This window comes from Schistocerca gregaria, chromosome 9 (genome assembly GCF_023897955.1).
Source record: "Schistocerca gregaria isolate iqSchGreg1 chromosome 9, iqSchGreg1.2, whole genome shotgun sequence".
Taxonomy (NCBI): Eukaryota; Metazoa; Arthropoda; class Insecta; order Orthoptera; family Acrididae; genus Schistocerca; species Schistocerca gregaria.
Window position 1 is genome coordinate 128,930,698 of NC_064928.1, and position 11,631 is coordinate 128,942,328.

General features: G+C 43.9%; 1 pseudogene; it reads left to right on the forward strand.

Moving 5' to 3' along the window:
• The first annotated feature begins 9,720 nt into the window (after positions 1-9,720).
• On the forward strand, positions 9,721-9,838 carry LOC126292541 (5S ribosomal RNA; annotated as a pseudogene).
• Positions 9,839-11,631: the final 1,793 nt, after the last annotated feature.

Sequence of the window (11,631 nt, forward strand, 5' to 3'; positions counted from 1 at the left end):
GGTTTTCACTGTTACTAGACATCTCCACATCTAGCCTTCTTTTCATACCTTTCATTCTTTGTCTGGCTTGCCTCTCACACTCCTTTCTTTCCTTTCAGCATCCCATTTCCTCTCATTGTCTATCGCCATCATTGCACTCACCATGTACTTTCCGGGCATCACATCCAACTTCTGCAACACATTGCACTTTATAATGCTACCTTTGTTGTATGTAGCAGTGGCATCATATACTCCAAAATGTAGCGTATGAATTTACACAAACACATTTTTTGGGATTCTGGTCCAAATTATATTATTCACACTCTCATTTTGATTTTGCGTACGTCCATGGAGACATTTCTTCAAAAGTTCAATTGCAGAAATATCTCTGGAAATTGGTTTTATAGCCTTCATGACAGTTTCTGGTAGACTGTGATATGCTTTTATACACGTTCAGATCCCTAATACTTGCTGTACTTGCACCAGAAATTGGGTCCATGTGGGCATAGGCCATGTAGTGGTTCCTCGTCAGTCGATAAGGTGTGGTAGTAAAGTGCCATTACAGCCTTTTCCATTGCATCAACACTGTGAGGATTTTGTCTTATTGCCAGTCCATAGTCTCTCTGGAATCTGTTGATTACCTCGCCTGTCAATCTTTTAGCTCAACCCAAAGGTTTTCCATCACTGAGTACTTGACCTTTCATTGTGGTCTTCAGTCGACGCAACCTTGTTCCCATACGTTTCTGAACGTGACCTATGCACTCCTGTTTAGTAATGGTAACATCATTTCCATAAGGTTTCAGCTCAGATACAGCAACAAAAGACTTCAAATCACCATCACCCAGGAACTGTAGGTATTTGACCTTGTACCACAGAAGAGAGCGACTGAAAATGTCTTTCACACCGGAAACTTCCATGGCCTCACTAGACCCACTGTAATTCCTTCTACAGTTTTCTGTATGTTCATCCTTCACTCTTTTAGTACACCTACAGTGCTTGGATTTAATTACAACATCTATAACTTTTGTAGTATCAGCACTTGTTGCCGTTATTACCCCATTATGTGAAGTGTGCCCGCGCTTCTGCCACGTACCATCTAGTGCGACAGTCAGGTCTCTAGGATTCTGAACATCTGGAACTTCTTCATTCACCACCACAGCCTCCTCCACTGCTTCTTTCATGGATTCTTGGGCAATATCTTCAACACAGGATCCAACAACCGAGTTATATTTTGAGAATTTCGTTGGTGGTGGTGGTAGATTCATTACACCATAAAACATTTGACCAGCAGAATATCCCTTACTGATTAACCTTAGACCATAAACACAGCTAATATTTACACCATAGCATTGCTTTTATCACTATCAGTTTCACCTAGGCCTATTTCGACATATTCTGAGTTCCAAAATGGAACACTGTAATGACAACTAGTACAATGGAGACAGATTTCTGCTGCAAGTCCTACGTGTCGCTTGACATTTACTGAAATACTCAATTTGCAACATTCCTTACATAGTACTGAACTCTCAGTCACCTTTGAGAGCAATGAAATGTTAATTATTTCGTTCACATTATCCTCACTGCACTTCTCCAATAAACTGCAGTGTTTTTCAGTTGATCCATGCAACTTCTTGCTTGTGCTAGAGACAGGAGTAGAATTCACTTCATGAATAACCTCACTACTTTCAGAATCATTTCCTAAGGTCGGAGAAATTGTCACAGTTCCACTAGTGTACCTCGGAGGAGGCTTCTTCCTCTTGTAAACTCTGTCACTAAATCGAGGCATATTTGATAAGTTCCAGTTACGCAATAGAAATACAACACAAAACGTGCAACAACCACCAAATGCTCAATGTAAACAACAGTATCCAAAGACTACAATACGCAGACAAAACAATTGCCTATCAAATCGTGTTGCCAACATAATATAAAGTCTTTGGAAAGACCGGAAGTTTTGAAAAACGATGTTTTCAATGAACATGTATCCATGGAAATTCAATGTCGCGACATGCCCTCTGCATCACATTATTGAAAATAATATTTTCAATACTTGGAGCTGAGCTACAGGTAAGATTAATATGTCATTTTAAAGAGGAAGATCTGTAGTATTTTATTTCACAATAAACTGAAAACCCAAAATTTCATAATTTTTAGGATCCCGGTTCTCTTAAACAATATTCCATAGGCTGCAATCGATTTCCCTCGAAACGACCAATCAACTGATTGTTTTTCCCGCCAATTTCCAGGTGGAGGAGGTGAAGGGGAGGGCTGGATTGTTTCCCAGAGAGTGAATTGTTAATTAATTTATCGATTTAATTACTTAGTTAATCAAATTGCAATCAAAAGCGAGCTTGTGTCGGCGAGAGGTGTTCCAGAGGGACTGCGAATGGGGAGTGGTAGGAGGAGGGGAGGGGAATGGTCAGGGGAACAGTAGGTAAGGGACCTGCCAATCAAAAGAAAACCATAGTTTGGCCCCTGAATGTATACTTGCCCCTGATGTAGGCAACCCACATTGTCGGGTGACGACTTGTTACCCCACTGCTCATGCTCCACTATGTTGTGATGACCCTATCATAATCGTAGCAGTAGGATTATGTATCTACAGGAAATGTCTTTCTTGAGTGGGCTAACAATTTAGGTGTTTGCTTTTGAGGTGTCAGGTCACAGGGGTGTTATGAACACAATTTCGACACAAAGCAGTTCAATAGGCTGTAGAGCGGAAGGGGTAGGCTAGCAATAGAACAGTGCATCGCCATTGAGTAGACACTCATTTATTGAACACAAGTCAGGTATTACCCAAAAGGAACAATCGGTAAAAATTACAAAATAATGTTCTTTTCCTTTAAGTCACTCAAACATTTAAACAGGCGAATTTAACTGAAAGCCTTTCAAGAAAGCAAGACTAGAAAATTTGAATGATGAGTCAAAATCATATTTACATACGCTCTGACCGAGCACATATTTTAAAACGAAATACTTCCTTTAAGGAACCAGCGATCAAAATTAATTACATAATCCTCAACAACCATATTACATCCAAGATATTTAAGATTAAACAGTAATATATAACATCAGAGAGCTGCAGTCCCAAGTTTTAAGCAGCACGTTTCAGACGGACTGCACTGCAACAGTACGATACAAGTCGCTCAGAGAATCTCCGCACACAGGAAGTTATGGCTGCAATCGACAAAATATCAACATCATTCCATGTACAGACCTAAAACAAACTAAAAGCTGTCTTAAGTTTGGTACAGTTAATTCCCTTTCAACATAACATACATCACAAGTCTAGCCCTAGGACGGCACCGACACCCCGCAATTTAGCATGTGAAAAACTAGAGCGATCCACTCATCACGTATCCTTACAAAATCCAAGAACAGAGAGCCGGCGGAACATTTAACCACGTGCAGCGTGCGGATTTGCGGGATGCTGATCTCGCCCTTAACCTCAACACCAGTTCAAATACTAGTCAGCCTACAATCTTGAGCCACCATACACATTCCTTCAGTTACTGCATAGGAAGCCAATGTGATAGGCAAACAGACCAGCATATGATAAAAGCTTAAGCAATTTCCTTACTAGACAACCCTTATGAATAGTAGCCGTAATTTTTTTTTTAATGTGAGCACACCCACAATCAAAGGACAAACAACGCCAATCATAAGGACAGTAGCACATAAGCAAGTACCAATGGTAACTTCTGCTTAGATTGGCTACAAATCAGAGCGTGATTTAACACGCCAGAGAACAGTCTTACAATAGCAAATTACTCACACGTGTACTCCCCCACGATTTCGATTTGCAAAACCATAGACAAAATGTGGAGAACGTATAACTTAGACCAACATAATGGTGCTCCTTCAGTTACCCCAATTAACTGACTCCCTTAGTTACACAGCAAAGAACCAGACCCAATGAAACCACCTCAGTTTTCGCCTTTAAATTGTCACAGTACAAGTGAGACTCAATCACAAGTGTAATTTTAGATCACCAGTTCCCGTATAGTCAATACAAGTGCCTGATTTTCATCCGTTGATAGCGGCAGGCAGGAACATCGTACGGAAAAGACCGTAGACACAAGCTCTTACCAATTCTCTTCTCCGAAAGCAGCCACCGCAACTCTCGGGAACCACTGGGACATCCAATGCAAAAATCGTTACTCCTTCACACAAATTACAGGACGCCCGTCTCCCGCTGCTTGCCTCGGCGCCTTCCGTTCAGAGCCAACTTGTATATCTCTATGCGATAGGCACGGTCCCACACTCGCTGCGTCAACCCGACAACCGTCTCCCACCACGTCCCGGAGCACACCCCCCACAGGACCTCGCCTCGTTACTCCTCGTTTAGGCCCCAAAGGGCGGTGCTTACTGCCCTGACCGAGGCAGGAAAGATAAACCACCAGAGTGGCACTATCGATATGAGCCGCCACGGTTCAGCCTTGTGCATCAATGGTGGAGTGATTTAAGCACTTTTCCTATGGTGTTGTAATGGTCAAGCGGCGGCACGCCAGTCGGGAACGACAGGGAAGAGAAGGCTGAGAGAAGAAGTCAGACGATCATACACTGACCGACCTCCCTTTCAGGACGACAACGTGACAGTAGCGGCCCCTACGGGAAGAGGACATAAGCGTGGCACCCGACTGGTGACGGCCCACTTAGATAGCAGCAACAATGTTGACCACTTGGGTAACAGCGTCAACAATAGCGACTTCGACTGCAGTTCAGGACAGACTCTTGACAGTCAGAGATCAACAGTCAAAAGACTGATTATCTCGTATGTCACCTTTCGCTTGCGACACATCTGTCTAATTGCCAACGTTAAGTATTGTATTTGACTAATTGTAATAAAACTCTTAATACCACCGAGTGCGCAAGATTCCTAGGCACATGAAGACTGACGATGAGGCTGGACGAAATAGATGTCATGAGGAGCATTCTAGTATTTATGGCGAGGGAGAAGAATGGAAAGTTGCACAGATCACCACAACACATCGGAAAGAAAATAAACGTAATCCACTGAGTTACAAATGCATTTCATTGACATGTAACAGGACATGTCAACAAATACTTTGTTCCAATGTTATGAATTTACAAGGTGTTACAAAAAGGTATGGCCAAACTTTCAGGAAACATTCCTCACACACAAAGAAAGAAAACATGTTTTGTGGACATGTGTCCGGAAACGCTTACTTTCCATGTTAGAATCATTTTATTACTTCTCTTCAGATCACATTAATCATGGAATGAAAACACACAGCAACAGAACGTACCATCGTGACTTCAAACACTTTGATACAGGAAACGTTAAAAATGTCCTCCGTTAGCGAAGATACGTACATCCACCCTCCATCGCATGGAATCCCTGATGCGCTGATGCTGCCCTGGAGAATGGCGTATTGTATCACAGCCGTCCACAATACGAGCACGAAGAGTCTCTACATTTGGTACCGGGGTTGTGTAGACAAGAGCTTTCAAATGCCCCCATAACTGGAAGTCAAGAGGGTTGAGGTCAGGAGAGCGTGGAGGCCATGGAATTGGTCCGCCTCCACCAATCTATCGCTCACCGAATCTGTTGTTGGGAAGCGTACGTACACTTCGACTGAAATGTGCAGGAGCTCCATCGTGCATGAACCACATGTTGTGTCGTACCTGTAAAGGCACATGTTGTAGCAGCACAAGTAGAGTATCCCGTATGAAATCATGATAACGTGTTCCATTGAACGTAGGTGGAAGAACATGGGGCCCAATCGAGACATCACCAACAATGCCTGCCCAAACGTTCACAGAAAATCTGTGTTGATGACATGATTGCACAATTGCGTGCTGATTCTGGTCAGCGCACACATGTTGATTGTGAAAATTTACAATTTGACCACTTTGGAATGAAGCCTCATCCGTAAAGAGAGCTTTTGCACTGAAATGGGGATTGACACATTGTTGAATGAACCATTCTCAGAAGTGCAGCCGTGAAGGCCAATTAGCTGCTGATAGTGCCTGCACACGCTGTACATGGTACGGAAACAACTGGTTCTCCCGTAGCATTCTCCATACAGTAAGCAATGCTACCTTGTACAACAGAAACTTCTCTGACGCTGACATTAGGGTTATCGTCAACTGCACGAGGAATTGCCCCGTCCATTTCAGGTGTCCTCGTCGTTCTAGGTCTTCCCCAGTCTCGAGTCATAGGTTAGAATGTTCCGTGCTCCCTAAGACGCCGATCAATTGCTTCGAACGTCTTCCTGTCGGGACACCTTCGTTCTGGAGATCTGTCTCGATACAAACGTACCGCGCCACGGCTATTGCCCCGTGCTAATCCATACATCAAATGGGCATCTGCCAACTCCGCCTTTGTAAACATTGCACTGACTGCAAAACCACGTTCGTGATGGAACACTAACCTGTTGATGCTACGTACTGATGTGTTTGATGCTAGTGCTGTAGAGCAATGAGTCGCATGTCAACACAAGCACCGAAGTCAACATTACCTTCCTTCAATTGGGCCAACTGGCGGTGAATCGAGGAAGTACAGTACATACTGACGAAACTAAAATGAGCTCTAACATGGAAATTAAGCGTTTCCGGACACATGTCCACATAACATATTTTCTTTATTTGTGTGTGAGGAATATTTCCTGAAAGTTTGGCCGTACCTTTTTGTAACATCCTCTATAAACTATTTAGCAGACAGTCAGAACATTTCTCTTAGATTTGTGAAAGTTAATGTTGCCGTCCAGTAAACAAACACCTCAGAAGAGCACAGAAAATTGCTAAATGACGTTCAAAATATATTTTCATTGTGAAAAAGTGACAGTCAACCCTAAACAATAAAATTTGTGAAGTTCTACACACGAATACCAAAACAATTCCGTTTAAGTTCGCTCACACGATGAGTCAGTCACATTTAAATGTTGTCAATTCAACTAAATGTCTATGAGCTACGATCACGAACAACTTAAATTGGGACCGTCATACGTTAAGTATTGTGGGGAAGTGAACCCAAAGAGTGCGTTAACTGGTAAAATACGTAGAAGATGCAGCAAATCAATTAAAGTGACCGCCTACAACACACTTTTTCGACCTCTTCGTGAGTATTCCTGAGCGGTGTGGGATCCCTAAGCGGTATGACTGACGGAAGGCGTTGAAAATGTTCAAGAAAGGGCAACCCGTTGTCAATTATCACGAAATATAGGAGACTGTGTCACGGTTATGCTAAACGAACTAGGATGGAAATCATTGAAACGTAGGCGTTTTACTTTCCGACGAGGTGTTTTCACTAAATTCCAATCGTCAACCTCCTCCCGCTGAATGCCACAATATTTTGCTTACCCTCATATACGTAGGAAACGTGACCATTGTGATAAGAGACATCAGTGCTTGCGCAGTGAGGTTTAGTTGTTCATTATTTCCACTCGCTTTTTGAGAGTGGAACGGTAGAGAAATAAATTGACACTATTGGTTAAAAACAGTCTTGGTTGCAATTTTAGTTTTGTATTTTTCAACCTACGCGTTTCGACTTATTTAGGCATCTTCAGGTTAGCTTAATTTCGTATTTCTTAGAAGAATCCTTTAGTCAGTGTAGCCAAAGGGCATCGTCGAATATATCAGGTCAACATCGCCTTCGTTAAACTCAGTAAGAACTTTTCTAAATGGACGCGTGTAAAGCCAAGAGCTGCATAACGCGTTCCCGTTCACAGGAGCGCGTAACAGAATCAGGCTGCCAGCAATCAGAGCCAAGCAGATCGCACTGTCAACACGAGGTGCGAGCACTACCGGCGGGTAACTGCCGCCGCGCGGCCGACGTCCAGCATGTGGTAAGCAGGAGGCAACTTCTCATTCGCCGGTGACCACCAATCATGGCACATAACACAAGAGCCAATGGACAACAGAGGCTACCCTCTCCCTCCACCGCAATAACCCATTAAAATAAAGTTCCGTCTCCTTCTTCCTTCCCCAAATTCTATAAGTCCCTCCAGATCCTTGAGCGTCATGCACTCGACCTCACCTTCCGTATACGCCTCACGTCCCCCACGTGGCTCCTCTATGACCTCATTTCTTTCCCCCAACTGCTCCTATTCCTTGAACATATCCGCATACTCTATACCTCCAGCCGCTTTGATCCCCCTCACCCCCTGGTTGCTCCTCTCCTCTCCCGCCCGCCCCCTGCCACGCCTTCACTGTTTTGTCCCCCCTACCCTCCATTCTACACCCATCATCTCCTTTCCCAAGGTGGTTTCCATCAACTACCCTTCCCGGATGATGCCCTCTCTCCTTCCATCTATCCCTCCTATCAACTATGATCCTCACCCCCCCCTCCTTTCCTCCATCGTTCCCCTGGGCTCCCTCTTTCCCCCTCCCATCCTGTGTTTCTTCCCACCTAACCTCTCCCTACCTCCCTTCTCCCCCCCCCCCCGAGTCCTTTTGTCTTCTCCTCCTCTGCCTTCCCCAGTCCCTGTCACGTCTGCCCAGCACCCCCCCCCCACCCCTCTTATGGGTCCTCATCCTCCATTGGCTCCTTTCCCCCTTCCCCCTTCTCTTTTCCTCACCTTCCCCCCTTTTTTATTTTCCCATCATCTGTCCAGTTTCCCTCCACCTGCTCTCGGCTGTGGTATGTCATATTTTAGTGCAGGGTTCCAGTGACTGTTCAGTGTTGTTTCGTCTTTTCCAGTGCTGTGAACAGAAACCATGCTGTTTGGGGGAGGGGGGGGGTGAATTTTATGTCTTTTGCGAACAGAAACCAGACATCGCCCTGTTTTTTAATTGTCTGTCTCTTTTTTTACCTGCCTGCTTCATACGTATTTTATTTGCATCATCATCCCTTTGTTCTATGTTTTTAGTTCCACGATTTTTTCGCCATGTTACCCTTTGTCTCTGATTTTGCCGCCTGTTTTTTATTATTTATTATCTTCTCCTTTTTTAAAACAAAGTCTGTAGGCTGAAGAGCGGCATACTAAGCTGCTGCCAGCCCGCCCCCTTCGGGGGGAATCGAAATTCAGTAAAGAAAAAAAAAAAAAAACTTCTTCCTTAAGTGACCGATGAAATGAACAATCTTTTAAAATGAAGACGTAATGGCATGTGCAATGAAGAGTAGTAACAAAATATAAGGGACACTGCACAGCTAGAACGCACCAGTAGACCGAAGGCCGCTCCAATCGTTGCCGAAACGTTGGTTTTTCTCCAGCAGTAGTTTTATACAATATGACACTGTACCACACCCAGAAAACTTCTATGTCGAATGTTCACATAGTCCACTACTGTCGTGTTGCCTTCTATAATCACCACAGATTCCACGGGAGCCCACATAAATGTACCCCATATCATAATTCTGCCCTCACCGGCCTGCATCTGTGGCACGGTGCACATTTCGTGCAGCCATTCGCCTGGATGACAACGTGTAAGGACTCACCCACAGACTCGGCGTAACAAGGAAAGCGATTCATTGGACAAGCGATACGTTTCTGTTGATCCACATTTAAAACAGTGTGCCTACTGTAATCGTAACTGCCGATGTCGTTGGACTAACACAGGAACATGTAGGAGTCGTGTGATGTGGAGCTCCATGTTCGACAGTGGCCTCTGAACGGTGAGCTACAAAACACTGGAGCCTGCACCAGTACTGTACTGTGTCGTCAGAATTACTGCAGACCACTGTGTATCCTTCGTTATACAGCGGGGCTCTCTCAGACCTCTACGTTACGTGATGAGACGTGGCCGTCCAATAACATAAGGCCTACTCGTTATTTCGCCAACAGCCTTGCCGCAGTGGTAACACCGGTTCCCGTCAGGTCACCGAAGTTAAGTGCTGTCGGGTTGGGCTAGCACTTGGATGGGTGACCATTCGGTCTGCCGAGCGCTGTTGGCAAGCGGGGTGCACCTCAGAAGCTACTTGACTGAAAAGTAGCAGCTCCGGTGTCGCAAACTGACATACGGCCGGCAGAGCGATATGCTGACCATATGCCACTCCATATCTGCATCCGGTGATGCCTGTGGGCTTAGGACGACACGGCGGCCGGTCGGTTAAGGTACCGTTGGGCCTTCCAAGACCTGTTAGAACGGAGTTTAGTTTAGTTTTAGTTTTTTACTCGTTATTTCACCATGCTTCAACCACTTTCCATAAACGTTCGCGATAGTAGCACGCCAACAGCAGAGCAGCTTCACCATTTCCAAGATCAGAGTTTCCTGGGGCCTAGCCTTAAACAATGTGTGTGTGTTTCCAACACAGATCTGGAATGCGGACAGCAAATTAAACCAGTCATGGTACATATGTGCCTAACTACCAGGAGATAATTACCACTTGGGTAAGACGCTCTTAGCATTTTTGTTTGCGGAGGTGGTTATGAGAAAAGCGTGACGTGTAATCATGGCTCTGGAGCGTCTGGCGCAATTCAAACGAAACTTGGTACACATAAGATATGCAGCCCTCATTGGATCGTGGAGATGGTGACTATTAAAAATATTTGGAAACGTACGATATTAGTATCCAGTCATATAGAGTCCATTTTACAAATGATCTTTGGTATCTTACAGCCGCTTACCATTACATTTGAGCTTTAATAGCTTTTGTATCCGAGAAAAAAGTCAGTTTCAGATGAGCTGTGAGCTATACAGTTAGAATGCAAGGCAGAAAAATAATTTTCACGTAGATTTTGCCTCACTGTCTGCAGTTCGGGAAAGGGTTATGTGCGCTTCTTGTAAGTTATCTTTATATCTCGAATAAAAAATTGAAAAACTGTATTAGATATCATGATGACATAAAAGTAATTATTCAGGTAGTTAAGTGAGACGAAAATTTACTTGTGGTGGGGGATTGGAATTCGATAGCTAGAAAAGGAAGACGAGAGAAAAATAATATGTGAATGAGGAATGGGAAAAAGGAACGAAAGAGCAAGCCGCCTGATAAAATTTTGCATAGAGCATTATTTAATCATTGCTAACAATTCGTTTATGAATTATGAAATAAGGTTGTATACGTGTAAAAGATCTGTAGACGCTGGAAGGCTTCAGCTTGGTTATAAATTGGTGAGACAGAGGTTTCGGAACCAGATTTTAAGTTGTACGACATTTCCAGGCGCAGATGTTGACTCTTACCACAAGTGAGGCCTTTGGAGAAAAGAGTAGCAGATGTATGAATATCAGGAAAGAAAGGTAAACTGAAAGATGGAAGGATTATACTGAGTGTCTATATAACTGAAATGAAATTGAAGGCAATATTATAGAAAAGAAAGAGGATGTAGGCGAAAATGAGGTGGGAGATACGAAATTGCGAGAAGAAGTTGATTGAGCAATTCAGTTTTGACCCAGGGAGTAAACGACGTCACGTCAGAGCTGCTGATAGCCTTATGAGAGTCAGCTGTCAGCAAACTCTTCCATCTCGTGTGCCAGATGTACGAGACAGGCGAAATATCCTCAGACTTCAAGAAGAATACAATGTTTCCAGTTCCAAAGGAAGCAGGTGCTGACAGGTGTGAATATTACCGAATTGTCAGATTAATAAGATGTGGTTGCAAAGTACTAACACGAATTCCTCACAGAAGAATGAAAGAACTAGCATTTAGATTCCTGAGAAATGTAGGAACATGCGAGGCAATACTGACCCCACGACTTATCTTAGAAGACAGGTTAAGCAAGGGTACAGCTACGTTTACTGCATTTGTG